The following is a 24,128-nucleotide window of genomic DNA, read 5'->3' as shown; positions in this document are numbered from 1 at the left end:
AAAAAGTTGTTTGGCAGTTGTCTGTGGCTAGGGGTGTTTGGGGTTGATCAATTGGCTAGACAGAAAATTTTTAGGTGACAATGGTGGATATCTTTCTTGATTGTGGTGGTGATTACATAGGTACACACATTTGTCAAAAATTATTCAACCATACACTTAAAATGGGAACATATTTTTATATATAAATGATATTCCACAAACCCCAAGTTTCCAGAAGCCTTCCCTAGAGTTCCCAAGAGAGGTGCACTCGAGTTTCTGGAGCTCACCCTATGAACTCATCCACCTCAGTTCTCACCCATTTCTCACTCCCTCATCCCTGCTTCTCATGGCTGTCCCAGTTCTCTCTGGCGTATTTCACCAGAAAATCCCTGCATGCTCCTCTCTCCTTTATCTCCCAATGCACCACCAACATGACACTGCTCTGTAAAGAGCATTTTACCAAAGTTTTGGTGATAAAAGCGGAAAGTCACATCACAGGAGAGGAAACAATTAAGACTAAATGTCAGACAGCATGTCAGTGGTATTCATCCTCCACCCCTTGAAGTCTATGACTCACTGCCCCTTCTCTCTTGGCTGCAGCCTCCTTCCATGGGGCTGGGCCCTTGTTCCTTTCTCTCCCTAATTCAAGGATGTAAGACTTTGACAGGGGTTGACAGTGGAAAAACTCTCTAGTCCTATTATGTTGTAAAAGGGAAAAATGTAAATCTCATCCTTTCTTGCCCTTTCTCATCAAGAGGAGCCCTAACACCTATAATTCCATACCCCCAAAAGCCAACTAGAGTAACTTTTTTTTTTAGCAAAAGAAGATTTACTTTCTTAAAGAAAGTTTTCCTAGATTTGTGTTTTTCACCTGGAACCCTTACTAAAAATGCAAACAACTGTGCCCACACCAAATCCAGTGAAGAAGAATTTCTTGGCTTGGGACCTGGTAATCTGTATTTCAACTAGCACATCCCCTCACCGAACTCTCCCTACTTTGAATTCTTAGGCAGCTTAAAACAGAAAAAAAAAAATGCTGCTTGTTTTGTGGTTACTAAATTATCTAAGTATATTCTAATAAATGTCCTTTAAGCCAGAAGTCTCTCATCCTTGATTTCAGTAATTGATATTTGAATTCTTTGTGCAGGACTGGTCTATCTCCCAATCTATCCCCACAGCCCACACTTGGAGCACAAGGAAAGTTTTGGACCACCAGTCCCACAATGCTGCAATAGGGGCAGAACTACAAAAATACAGTTAAAATACAGTTTTGTCATAAGCCTTCCTTGGGGCTCCCAGATTGCATTTAAAGCTGGTGGCCTGGGAAACATCTTATAACCTCATAGTGTGATGTCTGTCTGTAACTCCTTAAAGTCATAAGTCACTGCAAACAATACCCCTGCTCTGAACCACAGGTTACTGTAAGTTGCTCATGCCACCAGGAAGTTTTGTGGCAAGTCCTAAAAATGCAAATCATCCTATGGAATCTTTAGATTGGCAAGATCTAATTGAAGTCGTTAGACAAAGTTCTGGAAAGGTGGTCTGGGTGCGTGCTCTGTCTAGAACCATAGAATTGCTTAAGGAAAAACCTTGAAATAGCAAATGACAAGACTTTCCTTGAGGTTCGCAGATGTTATCCACAAATGCTAGAAGCATGCCAAGGACGAAATTTCATTTTATGGGTCTCTTATCAGTGAGCAGATAAAGATCAAGAATCAACACTAAACATGCGGCTTGATGTAAATAAAATTTTTAAAGCCCTTCTGTTTTCCATTCCAATAATTGCTTACAGCACAATTCTTTTTTTTCCTCTAGATTTTGTTGAATTGCTTTGATTCCTCCTGAGATTATGAATGTAGAGACCAAGGTATAGATGTATTAAACTTAGGCATTAGCCAGAGACCTTTCGGAGGTACACTGTGTATCTGCTCATGAAAATTATGGTGATCCTCGTGGCCCACAGATAACCTCGCTCAGTAGTCATCCATCTAGTCTTTTAAATATAAATATATTTGCACTTTTCTATTGCATATTTTGAATCTCCCTGAGTACAGTTGACATACAAGTTTTTACTAGCCATGAGAATGTTATGATTCCATGGATAATAATGGCAGCTAACATTTATTTAATGCCTCTATGTTCATGCCACCTTATGTATTTATTATGCCCTTCAGTCCTCAACACAATCCTATGAAAAACGTTATATGTTCACCTCATTTTGCAAATGAGGCTACTGAGGAAAAGTTGCCACAACTATAGATTGAGGGCCAGAAGGTCCAACTTCAAAGCATTCATGCCTAACTATGATGTTATACTCACTCGAGAGATATTTGCTGAGTGTTTATTCTGTGCCAGGCACTGTGATAGGCTCTGGAAATAAAGCAGAGACCAAAAGAGACAAAGAGTTCTGCCCCGATGGAGCTTACATTTTGTCTCACATCTATCATGTGAATTTACAATAATTTACCTAACAAATCTCTGTTGTAGGATGTTTAAACTGTGTCTGATTTAATGACCTTAAAAAATTAAAAAATTAAGTGTGAGGGAGAGCATTTTGATTTGTAAATCTCTGTGTATCCTAGCCTCTGCTTAATTCGTTAGGAGAGTTTTCCAGAATGGGAATTATAAGGATCAAGGATATGAATATTCATTTGCGTTCTTGATTCATATTGCTAAATAACCCCTGGCAATGGTGTAACAATTTACACTTCCATCAACTTCGGCAGTTTTGAGAATGTCCATTTTTCCACGCCCTTTCCAACATTCTTTCTCTCTTTTTAATCCTTGTCTACCTGATGTCACATTTATAGCTCTGTAATAACAAAAATGGTACTTGTTGACTTACTTTTATTTAGAGAAAATGAATTTCCCTGATTCAAAATCATTGAAGAATGACCATTTGTTTTAAAAACACCTCACCTCCCCTCATAATCAAAAGGAAGAATTAAATACTTCCCTCACAGTGCATATGAATATCTTTATTCAAGTCTCAATTGTGTCTGAGAAACTTATCTGATACTGAAAGGCCTTGTGAACATAGAAATCTCTGTGGAATGGCTCACGGGCACCTGTAACCATTGTGCCTGTGAGTAAATTGGCTTTGTTGTTGTGAGGTAGTGACTTATCCACCCTGAAGGAATCTAAAACCATGCCACTCTGCTGGAATGACATTTGATCTGTCCCGTTTTAGAATCTTCCTTGCTTGCACTGCCTCTCTTAATTAAGTGCAATTTCTATCTTCTTGGAATTTCCAGAGCACATTTTATGTATCTCTGTTATGATACTCAACATAGGTTAAGTATGTACTTTTCTTAGTTCTTGGGCTAGAAAAATAGAGTTAATGGCACCTGCTATATAGATCTGTTGAGAGAATTAAAATGAATCAATGCACACAAAGCACTTAGCACAGTGCCTAGCACAGAAATACTGTCAACAAATGTTTGTTGAATGAAGGAATGAATAGTCAATGCATAATAAACCTTAGATGCTGTCAGCGGCTGGCAAGTAGTTCTCAAACCTTAGTGTACATAAAATTAGTGGGGGGAACTTGTGAGAATGCAGACCCTGAGACCCCACCTCCAGAGATTGTAATTCAAGAAGTCTGGCGTAGAGGCCCAGGAATCAGGGTGACACTGAGACGGGTGATCCAGACATCACACATAACTTAGGGAATCATTGGTTAGCCTGTGAGCTCTGTGGTAGCAAGGAAACTATGATATTCATCTCTAATTGACCCTACACCTATCGATCCCAGTCCTTGGTATGCAGTAAGTGCTCAAGGAGAGGTAACTTGAGTTTCAGCCTTGATGGTGGAGGAGGGGTTGTTTCCAGTCCTGTCAATACAAAGTAGACAGACAACTGATGGTTCTAGAATGTTTGGACCCTAATCTCTCTCCAGACATGATCTCAAAAATATGGCTGCTATTGTCCTGAAGCAGAATTTCCTCAACGCTCACATTCTTCTATGTCCCCCTAAGCAGCACCAAAATTTGAGCACTTTACTATGTACCAAGTGTTTTATTTGATCTAATCCACATGATAGCTCTATGGGTGGGGAAACTGAGGCTTAGAGAGGTTGTTACCTGTCTGGAGTCACACAACAAATAAGTGACAAGGGGGTTCATTCTAGGCATAAACCGTTGCCAAATCTGAGCACCTTTCCCATAGCTCCCTAGTGGGATGGAGGAAGGCAACTGAGAAACATTGCCCTTGGCCTGCCGGGGCAGGTGAAGTGTGGGTTCCAGTGTGAGTATGAGTGTGTATGTGTGTGTGTGTGTGTGTGTGTGTTGCCAGCAAATTCCTGATTAGAGGTACCTGCATAAAACAGAGGAGATTTTTCCCTTGTAAGTAGATACTATAAATACAGGTTATTAAATAACCCTGACTTCATCCCTAACTAACCAGCCCCTGCCAGTTTGCATGCTACTCATGTGTACAGCATGACTCAGAGGACCCTCAGGGAGCAGGTGGGCTAAAAATCTATCAGACAATAATAATTTTCATAGATGGGAGCTCCCCAGCTTCCCAGTTGGCTGTTCAGTTGATCATGAGTCATGAATTTCCTTTTTAGGGTAATATTTACGATAGAGCATGGCTGGTTATAGGGAATACGTAATATCCATTTATCTGATGGGAAACATGTTATTAAAACATTACCTAATGATAGATTTACCTGATAAATAATCCTTGGGATTAAACAAAAAAGGCTGGGGAGGGGCTAGGGAGTGATTGAAGGAAGCAGAAAGGTGAACAGGAATAAGCCATGGCTTGGTCGTAAATAAAGAGGGCATTTGTTCAGAGCTGGGTGTTGAAAGGATCCTTACTGTAATAGTTAGAATAGAGAAGAGAAAGGGAGAGACAGAGAGACTTGGTCAAAGATAGATTAAAGGAGGAGGGAATAAGGACGAACATAGGAAATGGTTAATAACATAATAATAGGCATCTTTTAAATGTATTGTTAGTATGTTGAGGTACTGAGCTAATTCTTTTACATATATCATCACTTCTATTCTCATGAGAACCCCAGGGAATACTCCCACTACCACCCTTATTTTTTATTCCAGCCAGTATAGTAAAGCAGTTGAAAGCACAAACCTGGAGGTAGAGTGTCTGAATTGGCGTGTCAGCTCTCTATTTATTAGCTGTGATCCCTGAATTTTTCTGTGCCTGTTTTTTCATCTGTGAAATGAACATAATAATTTTGCCCACTTTTAGAGGGTTGTTTATAGGATTAAAATGGTTAATTTAACAATTACTTACAACAGTGTGTGGCACATTTTAAACAATAAATTCAGCTACTATTTCAACTGCAGCTGAGGAATCTGAGCACAGAAGCTAAATCACTTGTCCAAGATCACAGAATTAGAAAGTGACAGAGCTGGGACCTGAACCCAAGTCTGTCTGATTCCAGAACATGTGCTCTCAATCTCTCTGCCTTGGTTGATGGGAACAATAATGGTGGGCACTAGAAATACCACAGAGCATCTTTTCCTAATGCACATGATGCCAATACCCTCCATTTGAGTCAATCAATTTTAAATTTTTGGGTCATTTTATAACCAGAGAGTACAATTTAGAAACAACCCTAGAGGGCATCTCATCCGAAGATTGTGAACTGTTAGCCCAGGCATCCACTCATTTCCTACAGATATGATTTGTTTGGTCTGCACAGTGTTGGCTAGTGCAGAGCTATGAAAGCTTTTGAATCAGTTATTCAAATGAAAATTGTGAGGTTTCACGAAAAACAAACAAACTAACCCAGAGGTATATATTCTCTAGAAAAGTTGGAGGATCTTGCAACACCAGACTCCTATCCTTACGTGTAAGAGTCAGGTGTGCTCAGAAGCCTCTGAGTCTGTTCTCTTCACTTTCAGCTGTCTCCTGCATTGGGCCCACTTCAGATGTTTGTGTTCACATAACTGTCCATGTGGACATCAAATCTGGGACAATAGAACCCCTGTTCCTCAAACTTCCTCTTTTTAGACTTAATACCTTGCTAGTACATTTTTCCAAAGGATGGGATCTTAATCCTCTCCCCAGGCTGCCTTCCTCTTCTAAAGCCTTACATGGATCCATGCCCTTCTCCCAGCATAAGGCACTGAGAGAACCCGATTCCTTGGGTGGAGTCTGACCAGCACAGAGTACTGGGGAATAGCCAACTCACTTCCCCTGAGGCCTCCCATTCGACTGTCTCCTGTTAGACCAGCCTCCCCATGTTAAGGAGGACTTCCATGTGGCTCTCCTGAGCTTCCCCGTGACAAGGAAGTTTGGGATATTCCAGAACGGCAATCTGTCCCAGGGCCTTCACTGGGCATTGGAGAAGCTTCTTGTCTGAGGTTACCTGTTATCTCTGAAAGTTACAGGGTTTCTCTTCCACTACAGCCAAGCCCATCTTGTTCAAGTGTTTTCAAGATCGCAGTGACACTCACTTAACTTGTACAGCTGCAGTGACACCCAGCTAACTTCAGAGACTCCAGCAGGAGCCTCCAATTCAATAGCTCAGTAATTCCCCATCCCCAGTGAAGACCTCCTTCATGTCAGGCTCTGTGCTTCTGCCACATTCTCAGGAGCAGGTGCTGCTAACCTTGCTTTGAGTACCAGGCTCTCCTATTTAATCTTCATGACTACTCTGTGAGGCAGGTGTTAAGATCCCTATTCTACAAATGGGAAAACTGAGTTTGAGCAAAGTTAGTATCTTGTCCAATGGCAAGTCTGTCTAATTCCAAGGTTCCATGTTCTTTACAGTCTGGCAAATATAAAAACTCAGATATATACAGATATATACTATGGAGGAAAGAATATAACAACATCATAAAACCTCCATAAGATAAGAGGTAATTCAAAAAAAATGTGAGATAACATCTTATAGAGAAGATAGCTCATAGAGGATTGAGATAGCTCAGAGCTCCATAGAGAAGGTAAACTGGAGTAGATCCTTGAGAAATGGGGACCATCTTTAGGGTGGAAGAGAAGATTACATATGGAGGCCACAGCAATACACAGTGTTGAATGGGAAAAATCTTAGGATATATAATTTAGTTTACCTGACTTGGGATATCTTTGCAGTAATGAAGAGAAAGATAAGGCTAGATGATAACTGTTTCTCTAAGAGGCAATGAGGAATCCCAGATGGAGTTGGAGCAGTGACCAGTCATAATCATTAGCCCCAGAGAAAGACACGCTCTCCTCCCCCACTTCCTCCTTCTGCTGGTGTTGTGTCCTCCTGCTACAGACAGGCTTTAGTGTGGGGGTCCAGAGAGGCAGTCATGCGTACCAAAAAATGTATGGGCTTTGAAGATTGACTCCAGCTGAGGCAAGGAGAGTTGGGAGTTACTGATAGAGAAGGGGGCATTTGACCAGAGTTGTGAAGGACAGTTGAGCTGTCGGCACTCAGAGATGAGGGCAAAGGACATCCCAGGTTGAGGGACCAATGGAAGCAAAGGGACAGAGGCAGGAATTTAGCAGGCACATTTGGAGAGCAGTGAATAATTTACTCTTCCCGAAACAGAAAGTTTGTGAGAGGACAAGAGGTGTGAAGTAGGTATAAGGCAGAAATGATAGATTTTTGGCAAATGACAGAATAAGGGCTCCTTTTCTCGTCTGAAACTCAAAGTTGGCCTGGACCCACTTTGAGCAAGGGAGTGATATTGAAGGCTTGGGCAATAGCTGGCAGTATGGATCAAGGAGAGGGAAGGAGACTAGAGACAGACACCAAATAGAGAGCTGACCCAACATTTCTGGTGAGATGTAATGAGGATACTGGAACTGTGCCAGTGAGAATGTAGCATTCTTTCTACCTCACACTCCAGGAATATTGTAGCCTGGTTGTAAGCAAGATACATTCCTGTCATTATCATCATCTCCTCCTCCTTCCCATCCCCTTCTTTTCCTCTTCCTTTTCTTCTTCCTAGTCTTTCTCCTCCTCCTCTTCTTCTGCCTTTCTCCTCCTTCTCTTTGCTTTCTCCTCCCCTTTCCCTTTCTCGCCTTCTTCTGTAATTATGTACATCTCAACAACTACTCAAATCTACTTTCACAATTATTCACTCATTTGGTTGATCAGAATGTTTTTCAACTCTATAAGAATTAGAATTGGATTCTACTGGGAGTAACAGAAGACCCAAAATAATGATAAGCTTCCTTCTCCGTCTCCTCCTGTATGCAGCACAGGCCTAGTATGGCAGCTCCCTGATTGTCAGACCCAGGCTCTTTCTATCTTATTGCTCTGCCCTTCTCAACTCATGGTTTCCATCTCATCACTGAAGATGGCTGTTCAAGCTTTAGTCATATCTGTTTTTCAGACAGCAGCATGGCAGAGGAGGGCTGGGGAAGGGTACACTCTCCGCTTTAAGGACACTTCCTGGAATTTGTACACTGCAGTTCTGTTTACATCCCATTAGCCAGATATTGGTCCTTTGTGTTTCTTAGTCCTTTTTCCACTTCTGTGTTTCAGATTGCCAGGCCTAGGGCTCAGGGAGACTGAGAAATGAGGGCTTTGTTGCCACTTGCTGGAATTGAGACCTGCTAGTGTGGCAAAGAGAGATCTCCTTGATCGTTCATTTTGAGGACCAGGAAGAGGAAAGTGATAACACCAGCAGACATTTTCTTACCACTGCCTGTGTAGGCCTGTGCCGTATGCTCTGGGGAGTATGGAGAGTTATTGAATGCCATATCTACCCTCAAGATGCTTAAATGCTCACAAACCGTAGAATCCCCCAGCTGGAAGGGATCTTAGGGATTGTCTAGTCCAGGCCTCTCTCTACTTCATTTACAATGGAGTAGAAGAGAGGCCTGGACTAGACAATCATCTAGTGCAATTATGATGTGCGTCTCCAGAGTTGGGGGCTACCATCTGAGCAACTTACTCTGAGTCAACAATGGTCATTTCCTACACGGAGTGACATGTGCAACCCTGTAACTTCTATGTAGCAGCTCTCGGTGTTTTCAGGAAACAGGTCTTGCTTATTCTTCATTCTACAAAATAAAGTATTTGCTCTGTGAAGGCAGCCCTCACATCTGTTTGTCCATCTGTCTGTCCCCTGCTTTCCCAACCAGTCTCCTCTTTACTAAAAGGGGTGAGCTGTAAGTTTAAGCTCACACGCTTTGGAGCTCTCGGGCCTGGCTCTCACACTTACCAGCTGTGTGACCTTGATTGAGCAAGTGACTTACACTCTCTGAGCCTTCATTTTTCCATTTGTAAAATGAGGCCAATATTAATATTACTCACCTCATGACATTATTGTAAGGTTTAAGTGAGCTGATGAATGTAAAACACAGAGACTGACACCAAAGACAGCAGTTGTTATCATTACTTATATCTTTATAATTAATAATAATGAAACATCTGGTCCCTCTTCTCTCTTGAGTAACTTGTGATATTAGCTAATAAAGGAAAGGAAACTTTTAACACTTGGGGGGAAATTAGCATAAAAATGCTGCCTACAAGTGTGAGCAGGAGTCATACTTTTTGTTCCTTTTACCAGTGCCACTGGATCCCTAATGCTGTTCATAGAAAAATCACCTCCTGGGGTCGCCAGTTTGCTGTCTCCACTTGCAAACTGCCTCCTGGAAGGTTCCATCTGTTACAATGGGTATTGGCATTCCTTGGCTTTTTCTTTTTTTTTTTTGGTTAGCAGAAGCAGACAGAACACAAATAAACAAACATATTGGAGAATTCAGATTGTACAGTATAGGGAAAAGAAGTCAGGAAGACTGGGATTCTGAATTCTACCTTACCACCCACTGGCTGGGTGGCCAGGGATAATTTACAGTGCCCTGTGGGCCTCTCGGATTTTTGAGAGCCTGTTCGGCAACAGCATCCTGTGACTAGAGAAAGGATTTGCAATGGCCTGGATTCCCCTGGAATCTCTTTCTTCCCACCTAGGGCTGGTCCAGGTGGGACCAGCATCTGGGCGGAGGCTGGGTACATGCCCAGACAGCCCTGTATGGTCTGTGAGCCAAGCATAGACTGCCTGCTACCAGGGTGTGATTGTTCTTGTGATTTGGCAATACCCGGCAAACATGTCCCATCGGGGCTGAGCTAAAAATAGGTCCTACGCATGGGGCCCAGGAAAATCAGCAGCCCAGCACACAGGAGGTTGCCCAACAAGGCAGAACCAAGCTGCCACCAGCACTTCAGTGGCACAATGACCAAAGAGAGGAGGTTTGGCCAATTTTTCAACATGTATCCTCCTTTTTCACTCTCCTCTGGTATCAGGGCCAGTGTCTTCCCACTCTGTTTTCTCCCTCTCTTCTACTTCTGGATAACTTGATTTCTGCGGAGGTACTGAACACAGGCATGGTATGGTGAAAAAAGCTGGTGTTTGGGCATTAGTGGGCTCAGGTTGAAATCTTGGCTCTACTATTTTCTAGCTGTTTGACCCATGAGCCTGAGACCCTTTTAAGGCTCAGCTGCCTCAGTGAAATAGTGGCGTTAATTATCCTTAATTATGAAAATTTTTATGAGTTACTAAAAGCAGTTAGTGTCTAGAGCAAGGTTCTCAAAATTTATCATACATGATAATCACTTGAGGAGTGGGGAAGCTTGTTAAAATAGAGCTAGGCCAGATGCAATGGCTCATGCCTGTAATCCAAGCCTTTTGGAGGCTGGGGCAGGAGGATTGCTTGAGCCCAGGAGTTTGCCACCAGCCTGGGAAACATAGTGAGACCCAGTCTCTCCAAAAAAAAAAAAAAAAAAAGCTGGGTGTGGCGATGTGCACCTGCACCTGAAGTTCCAGCTACTTAAGAGGCTGAGGTAGGAGGATCGCTTGATCCCAGGAACTAGAGGCTGCAGTGAGCCATGATCACACCACTGCTCTCCAGCCTGGGCAGCAGAGCAACACCCTGTCTCAAACAAAAATAATAATAAAATAAAATAAATAGTAAAAAGCAGAGGGCCCCACTGTACCCCACCCCCACTTTCTGATTGGGTGGGTTGGGGAGCATGGCCTTGATGCTGCTGGTCCAGCAATCATGGCGAGGAGGAGCACGAGGTTAGAGGTCAAGTATGTGAGCTCTGGAGCCCAATCATGAGGGTTCAACCCTGAGCCCTGCCCCTCTAGCAGAGTGTCTTCGGGCAAGTTCCTGAACCTTTCTGAACCTTATTTGGAAAATGGGAGAGTAATTGTTACTTTATAGTTGATGCAAAGATTGAGTTAATTCGTATGAAAACACTTAAAACAGCATGTAGCAAACAGTAAGCTTTGAGTGAACATTAGCTTTTATTAGTATCACAGAGTCTGCACAGGGTTCAGTATGCGTTCTTTTCCTGCTCTCTCCCTGCAGTTATTGCCAGTTTCGCTTGCATTTCTGTCTCTAGGCCACCCCTCCCAGGGTCTATGCTCTGAGCGTTGCCCTTCTGCATGGAAGGGCAGGCAGGCATATGCCGGGAGGATCTGGGGCCACCAAGGAGCACAGACTGAATGTTAAAATTTAGAGATCACAGAAGAACCTGAAGCCCTCAGACAGGAATGGGCTTACCCCAGGGTATCCGTTCTGGAGCAGCAAAACTAGAACTTGACCCAGGTTTTCTGTCTTCCCAGCTAGGACACTTCCCATGACATCATGGCCTGTCCCCTGTTACACAGCCCTGGCTATTCCTGAGAGTGCTTAGGAAGCAACCAACTCCCCACCCCACTCCTACACCATTGCTTGCTTGGCATTTGGGAGGTTTCTCCTTTGATTGTTTGTGCTTGAGGAGGACACAGTGGTAAACATTTAACATCTGACTATAAATGACTATTTGCTTTTGGATTTTTTTTTTCCCTTTGGGCTAATGTCCTCAGAATGGAATTACTGGGTCAAAAAGTGCAGACAGTGTTATAACAAAAAGAAAGCTAGAATTAGCAACTCTCCCAGGGGGAAGAACTCACTGCTCAGAAACTTGAAGGTGGCTGGGATGTTGGTATCTGAAGCAAGTTAGGGAGTGGAGGGAGAGCCCAGAGCTGAATCTTCAAGTCAGCAGTAGGAGATAACAGTGGCTTGGAGAAGACAGCCCTGGACCGTAAACGGGATGCCTATCGGCCACTGGTAATTTCCCCAAGAAATGGTGTTTAGACGAACGCCTCTCAAACATTAATGTGTTTAGGAATTCCCTGGGAGATCTTACTAATATGCAAGATAAGATTCAGGAGGCCTGGCGGGGCCGAGAGTCTGCATTTCTAACAGTTCTAGATAAGTTTTAGATAATGCTAATTCTGCTGATCAAGGGACCACACTTTGGAAAGGCAATGGTTTAGGTTACCATGCTTTTGCTCATGGTACTTCTCTTTGTAAGCCACCAGTCCCACCATTTTTTAGACCCAGCTCTGAAGATGTCCCTGGATATACCTCACCAGGCTGGGTTGGGTACCCCTATTCTATGGTACCCTGTACCTATGACTATGACAGCGCTTACCTTGCTGTATTAAATTGTCCGTCCCTCTCTCTTCCTAGGGCATGGAGCAGTCTTATTCATCACTGTATTCCCAGAATCTAGCACAATGCCTTTTGTGATGTGGGCCTAATTATTATTATTATTTATTTATTTATTTATTTATTGAGACAGTGTCTTGCTCTGTTGCCCAGGCTGGAGTTCAGTGGTGTGATCTCAGCTCACTGCAATCTCCACCTCCCAGGTTCAAGCGATTCTCCCGCCTCAGCCCCCTGAGTAGCGAGGACTACAGGCATGCACCACCATGCCTGGCTAATTTTTGTAATTTTTAGTAGAGACAAGGTTTCACCATGTTGACCAGGCTGCTCTTGAACTCCTGAACTCAGGTGATCCACCCGCCTTGGCTTCCCAAAGTGCTGGGATTACAGGCATGAGCCACTGTGCCCAGCCACCTAATTATAATTCTTTCTCTAGTGGGTGAATAGATGGATAGATGGATGGATGAATTAATAAATGACTATAAGGAGAAAGGAATAGAAAGTGATGGGTTAGGAAAAGCATCATGAGCAACCAAATTTGGCTTCAAGATCATTATTATCCATTTGGCATTCTTTGAACCATACTCACCTACTGAAAGCCTGGAGTCAGTGACCCTCCTCTGATCCTTGCCAGCTTTTTCTAGGCCCTGAAAAATGTTGACCCTGAACCAAGAGTGAACTCAGATAAATGAATAAGATCCAGGAAGCTTAGAGGTCCTTCACAGGGTGGCTCTAATAAATACCAGAAAACAAATAGCAGGTGTTGGCAATCTTTCTCCTGCCCAAAGAGCTATTTACACAAGTTTCCAAAACAATCCCTTCATCGCTTTACATGCCTATTACATGGTTCTCTTTAGGGAAAGGTCTGGAGTTGGTTAGCTCAGTGAATTGAAGAGTGACTCCCTCAAAGACAAGGGGTGGTGGGAGGGGGCCTTTTTCCTTCATTTTTTCCAAGGCTGCAAACTGACTCCCCAGTCCTGGCCACTGTGTCTATGATCCTTCGTCTTAATGATTAGAGAAAGCATGAGTCAGTGCAAACCCGATTCTCCTGCTCAAAATGAAAGGCAGTGCCATGGAGTAGAATGAACTTGAGCTTTGGTATCAGACAACCCTAGATACAAAAACGCACACGCCTCAGTCACTTTCAACTGTATACTCTTTTTCTAAAAATACTTTTTATTTTGTAACATTTCAAATCTGTAGAAAAGTTGCAAGAACAGTACAGAAAACTCCTGTGTATATTTTGCCCAGATTCACCAATTTTTTTAATCTCTTTTTTTTTATTATTATACTTTAAGTTCTGGGATACATGTGCAGAATGTGTAGGTTTGTTACATAGGTATACACATGCCATGGTGATTTGCTGCACCCATCAACCCATCATCAACATTAGGTATTTCTCCTAATGCTATCTCTCCCCAAGGCCCCCACCCCACGACAGGCCCCAGTGTGTGATGTTTGCACCACCCCTGCTATGATCATGTGTTCTCATTGTTCAACTCCTAATTATGAGTGAGAACATGTGGTGTTTGGTTTTCTGTTCCTGTTTTAGTTTTCTGAGAATGATGGTTTCCAGCTTCATACGTGTCCCTGCAAAGGACATGAACTCATCCTTTTTTACGGCTGCATAGTATTCCATAACAGATTCACCAATTTTTCACAGTTTGTCATATTTGCTATCTCAGTCTCTTTCTTTCTTCTGAGTTTTTTGTTTCAGTCTTTCTCACTGAAGATGGCAAAAGTTCACTGAAACAAAAATATTAAAATAAAAATGCTATTCAGAAGTCTCAAAACTGAATTAAAAGAAACAAGTAAATTTCAAAATGATACTGTTTGTAAGTTGTAGCATTTATATTTTGAAAACTCTAAAAGTTAAATCTGCACTAAGATTTTTGGGACACTCTGTAATACAGTCATGTGTCACTTAACAAAGGAGGTATGTTCTGAGAAATATGGCATTAGGCAATTTTGTTGTTGTTTGAACATCACAGAGTGTACTTACACAAACCTATGTGGTATAGCCTACTGTGAACCTAGGCTATATGGTATAGCACATTGCTGCTAGGCTACAAACCTGTACAACTTGTCACTGTACTGTTGTACAATGGCAATATTCACACAATGGTGAGTATTTGTGTATCTAAACACAGAAAAGGTACAGTAAAAATACTGTATTATAGGCTGGCCGAGGGGGCTCATCACTTTAAAACATCCTTAAAACATCTGTAGGTTAAAATAGTGTAATACTACTATGTGAATAGTAGTGATAATCTCAGCACTTTGGGAGGCTGAGGCAGGTGGATCACTTGAGGTCAGGAGTTTGAGACCAGCCTGGCTCACGTGGTAAAACCCCATCTCTACAAAAATACAAAAATTAGCTGGGCATGGTGGCGGGCGCCTGTAATCCCAGCTACTTGGGAGGCTGAGGCAGGGAGAATCAGTTGAACCGGGGAGGCAGAGGTTGCAGTGAGCCGAGATTGTGCCATTGCACTCCAGCCTGGGTGACAGAGTGAGACTCCATCTCAAAACAACAACGAAAACAACAAAAAACAGTATTATAATCTTATGGGAACACCATCATGTATGTGGCTAACCATTGATTGAAATGTCATTTACAGTACATGACTGATTTATATAATAATATATTGTGTATTTTTTTTAACCATTTGAGTGTAGGTTGCCTATATTGTGCTCCATATAGCATACCTTTCAATACTTCTGTATATACTACCTAACAACAAGCGTATTCTCTTGTATAACCCCAGTGAAGTTTCAGGAAATTTAAAATTAATAGAACACTTTTTTACATATAGTTCATATTCCAGTTTTTTAAATTGTACCAATAGCGTCTTTTATAGTAGCCTTTGTTCTTCTCCAGTATCTGAAGTAATTATTTGGTATATTTGTTTCTGTTTGTATTCAGTTTTATGTTTTTCCTTGTTGATTTAACTTTGTTTTTTGAATCTGTAGAATATTAACATTCTTCCAAAGTCAAGCTATACAAAAAGGTATACTCAGAGAAGTATTCTCCCTTCCTTATCCTTTCCACCCCATTCTCTCAGGCTTTGTAGGTAACCAATTTTATTGTTTCCTGATTTATCATTCCTGTGTTTCTTTTTGCAAAAGTAAGGAGACAGATACATACGAGTTTTCTTATTTCTCTTTTTTTTTCTCACAAAAGGTAGCATCCTATATGTATACTTTCATATTTTGCTTTTTTTCTGGCAGTCACTCCAGAGGTACTCATGGAAATGATCCTTATTATTTTTTTACACTTGCATATTTGTGGTAGATTATTTGATGCTCCTCTGAGCCACAAATTATCTGCTGCTCCTCCTAGGGAGAGGTAGAGTCTATTTCCTCTCCCTTGAACTTGGATGGCCTTGTGAACTGTTTGAGCAATAGCATGTGGTATATGTAATGTTCTGGGACTTCTACGCTCAGACCTTAAGAAGACCATTGGATTTTGTTTTCTCACCCTTGGAAGGCACCTACCATATTGTAAAGAAGCTCAGGATAGGCCACTGGGTGATGAGAGGTCACATGCAGAGTGGTCCTGGAAAACAAGAGACCATCTTGTATGTTCCAGCACCAGCTGAATGACCTCAGCCTATTTCATGTGGCCAAGAAGAACCACCCAGGTGAGCCCAGTCAACTTACAGAATCATGAAGAATAATAAGTTGTAGTTTTAAGCCAGTAAGTTTTGAGGTGGTTTGTTACCAAGCAAAGGATAACTGAAACAATAGTGTGCCACTGTAGGTATGCTCAATCTCCCACATTTGAGCATTTAGGTAGTTTTTGCAATTACAAATAATGCCTCAGTGAAAGACCTTGTGCATATGCATTTTTGTATTATTGGTGGTGTATCTTTAGGGTAAAATTCTAGAAGTAGGATTACTAAATTTCGCTTTTGAATTTTTGCCAATCTGATGTGCGAGAAATGGTATCTTAGTGTAGTTTTAATTTGCATTCATATTAGTTATCTATCATTACATAACAAATTGTCCCAAAATGTAGTGGCTTAAAATATTAAAAGTTTGCTCTCTCACAGTCTTTGTAAGTCAGGAATCCAGGCATAGTTTAGCCGGTATTTCTAGCTCAGGGCCTCTCAAAACAGCAGATCAAGGTGTCTGCTGAGGCTGCAATCATCTCAAGGATGACTAGAGAAGGATCCATTTCCAAATACATTCATGTGCCTGTTGGAAGGCCTCAAGTTTTTGCTGGCTGTCAACTGGAGACACTGGGGGCCTCTCCAGAGGGTGGATCACAACATGGCAGCTGGCTTCTCTCAGGGCAAATGAGCTAGAGAATGAGAGGAGGTACCCAAGACAGAAGCCACAGACTTTTTGTAACCTAATCTGAATAGTGACATCCCATCACTTTTGCATTATCCTATTCATTAGAAGACAGTCAGTAGGCCCAGCTCACAATCAAGTGAAGGCAATTATATAAGGGTGTGAATACCAAGAGGAACAGATAATTGAGGCCTTGTTAGAGGCTCCCTAGCACAGCATTTCTTAGTGGGAGTGGGTCATTTATGCATGTATCTCTGGCATCTATTCATGTTTTTTTACATACAATCTTTGTTTTTCCCCTTGAGATTTGAAATCTCTTTATATGTTAGAAATTATCTGTGATTTGCATAGTAAGTACTTTTTCCCGATTTGTCATTTGTCTTTTGGCTTTGCTTATGGTATTTTGCCATGCAAAAGGTTTTCTAAAATTTTTAAGTAGTCAAATTTATCAATTTTCTTCTTTTATCATATCTTGACTTTGAGTCATAGAAATCCTTTCTCAACAGTCAGCCTATAGGAAATTTATCCATGTTTTCTTCTAATACTTGTATTATTCACTTATTTTACCTTTAGGTCTTTGATGCATTTGGAATTTATTTTTATCTGTGGTATAAGGAATAGATGTAATTTTATATTTTCCAAATGTCTAACTAACTGTTCCAATACGACTTATTTAAAAGTCCATTTTTTTCTGATCATTAAAAAAAGTTTGAAAAAAAGCCCATTTTTGTCCTAGTGATCTGAGTTATTACTTTTATTATATTCTTGAACTTCATATATGGTTAGGTTTATTTCTGTACTTCCTAATCTAGTCTATTGGTATGCCTATTCACATAGTAGTATTATACTATTTTAACCTATAGATGTTTTAAGGTTGTTTTAATATTTGGTAGGGCTAGTGCCCTCTTCTAGCAATTTCCTGCAGTGTTTTCCTAGCCATTTTTTGCATTATTTTATAAAAAATTTTAATATCAGCTTGTTTAGCTTCAGCAAAAAATGTTTTTTTGTATTTTTATTAGAATTATAATAAATTAATAAATTAACTTAGGGTAGACTGACTGACTGATGATGTTGAGATGTCTGAACCAAGAACAGAGATACTTTTCTACTTTTTCAAGTCTACTTTTATGTCTTTTAGATGTATTTTAGTTTTCTTCACATAATTTCTGAACATTTCTAATTTAAATTTATGTAATCTTAAACAAGTTACTTCGTCTTTCTGAATCTCAGATTTGTCATCAGTCAAAAAGGGGACTGTGATATCTTTCTTAAAGTTTTGTTATGAAAAGTAAATAAGGTAAATTGCAAAATAAGCACTGTGTTAATCCTGGTTCCCTTATTCCTTGCCTTGAAGCTCATGCTTGCTCTTGAGCAGGGAGAGAATAATTTGTCACATATATCTAGCAATAACATTGTCTATGTCAGTCAATAAGTAAATCGATATTCTGGAGTTCATCGTGTACCAGGGGCTGCGCCAGTTGTTGGGGATATAATGATGAGAAAATCAAACATGATTCCTGCTCTTATAAAGCTTCTGGTTAATGAACCTTTCCTATTTATCATATGGGGTTTTATAAAAGCAAAATGTAAACCCAATTAGCAAGCCAGGCCCTGGAATTTCAACAGATTCTATAATTGCATAGCATAGAAAAGTGAAGGCTTTAAATACTTTTATGATCCAGATCCCAGTTTGACTCATCATGCAAGCAGATATTACCTAAAATGAGAGAGGATCAGAGTTGGAGGGAATACATGAAGGAGGGAACTGGGGAACAGTGGGTCATGATCTGACCAGCATCATATAATTAGTGAGTAACTGAACTGGGACGGGAACCTTGGTATCCAGCCTCCCAGGCTGGGGTGCTTTCCAGCACACACCCACTGTCTTTCTACTTTCCATCTGCATCTTTTGTCACTGCCATGGATGTATCAGGGTTTCAGTATCTATGCTGATTGTCTAGAGAACATTAGCCAGAAATGAACAGCACATTTCTAAGAAGGACCTGATATCACCAGTCATTATGTCATGAGGCTGCAACTCAATCCCCAAAGAGGGTAATTTAACAAAACTACACGGATATGTAGATTCAGGATGTGGACTGAATGAGACAAAAATCAGAGTTACTCTAGCACAGAGTTTCCTGGAATCAAACAGACACAATAATTTACTCTCTGTGTGACTTTTTTCAGGTTGCTTAATTTCACTAAGCTTGATTTTTTTTTCCACCTTTAAAATGATCTTACTAGCATGTTTCTTGTGGGATCCAGGGAAGAGACAGCAAATTGTTCCCAGTTTGGTTTTCTCCTTCCTCTGTAATACTAGAACTCTTAGTTCTTAGCTGAGCAAATGACTGTCTGGAATGAAGACAACATTTCCTCAGTTTTTATTGTAGTTAGGGATAGCCACATGAATCTGTTCTGCATAGCAGGTCAGCAGAAATGGCATGTCCAACTGCTAGGAAATATCCTTAAAGTACAAAGGCATGGCCTTCTTTTTCTCCTGTTTTTCCACCACCCCCTCTTTGTTTGGAATACAGGGGTGAAAACTTGAGCTAGAGGAGCTATCGGGGACCACGAAGTAACTTTGGGAATGAAGGCCACATGCAAGGAAGCATAAGATAAGAGCCTGGGATGCTGTGAGCACTAAACCCCTGTCCTTTTAAACTATGGCTATTTGAGAACTAAGATGTCTCACACAGCGATGGGAAGAAGTCCCACGAATTTTAACCCCTTGCTATAAGGACAGCTGTTGCTTTTGTCTGCTTGGCTTCCATTTCTCCTGATTTTAATAATTGCATCTCATGTTTTCTTTGAGGGATGACCTCTTCCTCCAGCCTTAGCAGAACTGTCAATTTAAGTTGTATCACCTTTTCCTAAACTGGACCAACTGGATTTTGACTTTGGATGGAACTTGAATCTTGAACAGTGTAACCCAAGCACCAACAGTGCAAGAATGGACATGTTCTGGAGGTGGGTGACAAGGAAAGCTCTTTCTTACTAAAGAATATCAATATGGAAATGTAGCAGAAACTCTAAAACTAGAAAATCAGCATGGCCATCATACTGGATTCAAACAAAAATTATCAATGGATGCTAAAACCATTGCATGAAAAGATGCTGGGAAATAGGATATTCATACAGTCTCCACATATAGTGCTCTACAGATTACTTATCAACTACAAAGGCATGAAGCTACATCCCCATTGGAGTAATCTGGTGAGCACCACTTAGCTAGGTGATCAAAATTTATGTCACCAATGATAGAGCATACTGTGGGGCCCTAAGAAGGAACATCACCTACGTAGTATTCATGACCAAATGGGTTAACCCGAATTGAATCAAGAAGAAATAAGCAGATAAATCCAAACTGAGGGAGCTATTTTATTTCAATTGGCCTAGACTTGGCCTAGACACTGTTATAAAAGACAAAAGACAAACAAACACAACAACCCGGGAATTCTAGTTGAGGAGACTAAAAATAATGATAGTTAAAATACATGATGCTTGATTGAATCCTGGATAAACAAAACAACTTTAAAGGACAGTTTGAGGACAACTGGAGAAATTTGCATTTGGACTGTGTATTAGATTATAGTATTGTAATAAGTTTCCTGAGTGTGAAAACTGTTGTTATGTAGGAGAATATTCTTGCTTCCTTGTTCTTGGAAGCTCCATGCTGAAGTATTTGGATCAAAGTATCATGATGACTGCAACTAATGTTCAAATGGTTCAGCAAAAAAATTGAAAATAAACACACACACATACACACAGGAGAGAGAGTGCGCGCAAATGTCGCCAAGTGTGAACCCTTGGTGGGGCTGCTTGGTGGCTTGACGAACTTATGCTCATTGTACTATTCATGCAATTTTTCTGTAGCTTTGACATTTTTACAAATAAAAAGTTGGGGGAAAAGTCTCTCTTCCTCTTTCCATTTATAGAGTGAAACACAAAGACCTTCAGTGCAATGCTTATCTCTTGTCACATGCCTCGGGTCCTTAAAGCAAAAAAGCCGATGGAGGGGTGTGCCTCTGGAACTATCAGCACGAAGCTGAGGAGACTGTCCACTGCTAGGAGTGACACTTGATGTGACGTCCGTGAAGTCCATTCAGTCCATGTATCAGTGGCCTTTGGGATGTTCCCGGTGCGAGGAAATTGAGAGCCCATGACAGAGGTAATGAGGCCTGGCCCTTCTCCTTCAGGCTTGTCTCCTACCTCTCTCTCCTGGCCTTCTACTCTCTGGTTCCTTCTTCCCCACAAATAGGCGCTGTTGGTCCCCACCTCTGGACATTTGAGCCTATTGGTCTCAGAGTCTGTAATGTTTTCCTCAGGAACCTTGCATGGCTGCCTCTCTCAGCTAAAAGCCTTCTCCTCACCAAGGCCTTTCTTGCCCACAATAGCTAATACTTTCCTCCTCCCCCAAACCCCTCTCTACTCTGTTTCACCCTTAGGTTTCCTTCACAACCTTCATCACTAGCTGAAATTCTAGCTGGAATTATCTTACTCATTGTCTTCTGCACCCAGATACTGTATTATTCAGGATTCTGCAGAGAAACGGAACCAATATGAAAGGAGATTTATTATGAGGAATTGACTCAAGTGCTTATAGAGATAGAGAAGGCCCATAATCTGCTGTCTGCAAGATGGAGATCCAGAACGGCTGGGGGTATAATTCAGTCTAAAAGTCCGGGGGCCAGAGAACCAGGAAAGCCAATGGTGTCATTCCCAGTCTGAGGGCAGGAGAGGATAAGATCAAGATGTTCCAGCCCAAGCTGTGAGGGAGGGGAAAAAAGGGGGTGAATTCTTCCTTCTTCTGCCTTGTGTTCTATTCAGGTCCACAGTGGATTAGATGATGCCCACCCAGGCTGGGGAGGGATGTTTGCTTTACTAAGTCCACTGATTCAAATCCTAGTCTCATTGGAAGTACACTTGCAGACCTACCCAGAAATAATGTGTAGTCTGGGCACCCCATGGCCCCATCAAGTTGATCCATAAAATTAACCATCACAGATGGGACAAGGCCTGCATAGCTGCTGCTCTTGTGGTGCTTACGTTCTACAGGGAGGGCGGCATTGGACAAGTAGCCAGGAACGTGATGGGGTTAGGACATGGGGAGGAGCTATGGGAGGAGAGGGCAGGCACACTTGGGCTGGAGGCTGGTGGGATTATTTGCAGTCATCCAGGGATGGAGTGATTCCCATCAGGGTAGGACATATATTCTACCTGTGTCTAATAATAAAACTACAGTGAGGAACTAGGTCTCACTGAAGCTCCTTTCCCTACTCCTAGAAGCCACTGTATCAGGCTTCTGTGGGTGCAGGGCCACTGAAATTATCCTCTCTAAAATCACTAACTGGCCTTCCAGCTGCCCAATCCACTGATCACTTGTTTTAAACTTTACATTTTATTTATTTAATGTTTTATTTGATAAGAATATTTACTCCTGCAAGAAAAAGCTTGCAAAATTAGATTAAGTGAAAAAGGTAGTATACAAAGCCAAATAAAGTATGCTCTCACTTTCATTATATATAAATCTATGCTTTTGTTTATTTGAACATGTAAACCGATGTGCACATTGCAAGGATGTGCAGCAAAATCCTAACAGGGATCATGTGAGGAGATGGAATTATGGTGATTTTCATTTTCCCCTTCCTACTTTTTTTGATAAGCATGTATTACTTTTAGAGTCAGGGGAGGAACATTGTTATTTTTAAAGTGTGCTGGGTGTGTTCCACTATCTTGCACTATGAACTGACTGTAGCAGTCATTCATGGATGTAAGATGGCAGCTTAAAGAAGTGGCGCCAGTTCTTTACCTTTCTCTGGACCATGTGACTGCAGCTCCTCCAACAGAAGGCAGAGTGAACCTCGTTGCCTCTGTTTTGTTTTGTTTTTTTCTTTTTCAACTTTTACCTTAGAATTGGGGGTATATGTGCAGATTTGTTACAAAGGTACATTGCGTGATGCTGAGGTGTCGGGTGTAGCAGAACCTGTCACCACTGGTTACTTTCAAGGCCTCTTCTCACTTGATTTTTCTCTGTGATGTCTCTGGTATTGATGGTCACTTTTTCAAAACTCTTTCCCTTCTGCATTTCTGTGACACATTCTCCTGATTCATTAACATTTACCACACTATTAGTAAGTGCAGGACACTTTTTTTTTAATCTTACTTGCAACATCTCACTTGATCCTCACAACAATCTTATAAGCTAGATGCCATTGTTGTTTCCTTTTACCAAAGAGGAAATAGAGGCTCAAATGTGAATTAAGTTGCACAAGCTCACAGAGTTCATAGTGGCAGAACCTGGACTCAAGTCTACTCTTATCTGATGCCCAAGACCACGGCCTTAGTTGGGCTCCATGCCATCATGCCATCATTTCTCTCCAACCCCTCTCAATCTTTCTTCATCAGTAGCCTTTGTGGGCATTGCTTTCCAGCCAGCTTAGCAAATGTCAGGGTTCGGTAAGGTTTTATCTTCATGTCTCTTCTTCATAACCTCAGCAGTCTCTTCTTAAATAACCTCAGCTACCTTCAGCTTTGAACTACCTACATGCTGATGATAACCAAATCTTTGTCTATGACTTGGATGCTCCCAGGATGCTACTGGATATCACTGCCTGGTGGTTGTCTCCTGGACATTACTATCCTAATATTTTCCAAGTTGAACTCATCACTGTTAAATGAGACCTGCTTTTTTGCCTTCCTGTGTTCCCTGTAGATGGTATGAATATCCATTTAGTTACCTGAGTCTCATATCCTGCATTCCAGCAGTTAGCAAAGCCTGGGAAGTCTATTCCCTCCTCTTTTTCCTTGCTCTATTTGCCCTAGAACTGCTCCTCATCATCTCTCAGGATTGTTCTCCCCGTCTGGACCCCTCCAACCCATCCTCCACCCATTCTCTAGAATGTGGAGACCATCACAGAGACCATCACTTCATGTCCCAGCTTAAATTTAGGCAATGTCTCTCCAGTTGGGATGGAACTCCAGTCCTTGTTGTACACAGAGGGCCTTCCACCCTTGGATCTTTTATGTTTCATCCAGATATATTTTCATTTGACTCTTTTGCTATGCTTTTGTACCTATGTACAAGTCAGTCTGGACCTTCTGTTGTTTGCCAACTTCAACACATGCTGCTTTATATTTCAAGGCTGCCCACCAGAAGTGGCCCTCCTTACCCTGTCCAGTGACCATCCACACTTTCTTCAACCTTAACTCAGTGCCTTCTTTAGTGGAATTTTTCCTGGTCTCTCTTCCTGCTACAGAAATTACTATGTCTACCAGTCTCCCTCCCTAACTGACCCCAGTACACGCTTTCATTCTAATCAAGGCATCTAAGACATTTCTCTCTTCCTCGATCTTTCTCCTTCATGATTTTGTGAACTTCTTGATACCGGGAATGATGACTGACCCATTCCAATGTCAAGAGAAATGTCTAACACAGAGAAGGCACT

The 24,128-nt window shown here is 41.5% G+C and overlaps 1 protein-coding gene and 1 long non-coding RNA gene across 2 annotated transcripts in view; one reads left to right on the top strand and one right to left on the bottom strand.

Annotated features, from left to right (window-relative positions):
• MYSM1 (Myb like, SWIRM and MPN domains 1) overlaps positions 1-24,128 on the top strand; it is a 922,196-nt gene that overhangs the window by 456,032 nt on the left and 442,036 nt on the right. The window lies entirely within an intron of this gene.
• The window catches only part of LOC126962855 (uncharacterized), an 84,194-nt gene continuing 73,588 nt past the window's right edge, over positions 13,523-24,128 (bottom strand). Inside the window, exon 4 of the long non-coding RNA XR_007728838.1 lies at positions 13,523-14,130. This is a non-coding gene — a long non-coding RNA (uncharacterized LOC126962855). The remainder of the gene's footprint in view (positions 14,131-24,128) is intronic.

The sequence above is a fragment of the Macaca thibetana genome, chromosome 1, assembly GCF_024542745.1.
Source record: "Macaca thibetana thibetana isolate TM-01 chromosome 1, ASM2454274v1, whole genome shotgun sequence".
Lineage (NCBI taxonomy): Eukaryota > Metazoa > Chordata > Mammalia > Primates > Cercopithecidae > Macaca > Macaca thibetana.
Note: the sequence above shows the minus strand (reverse complement) of the source record. Positions and strands in the feature narration are given on the sequence as shown.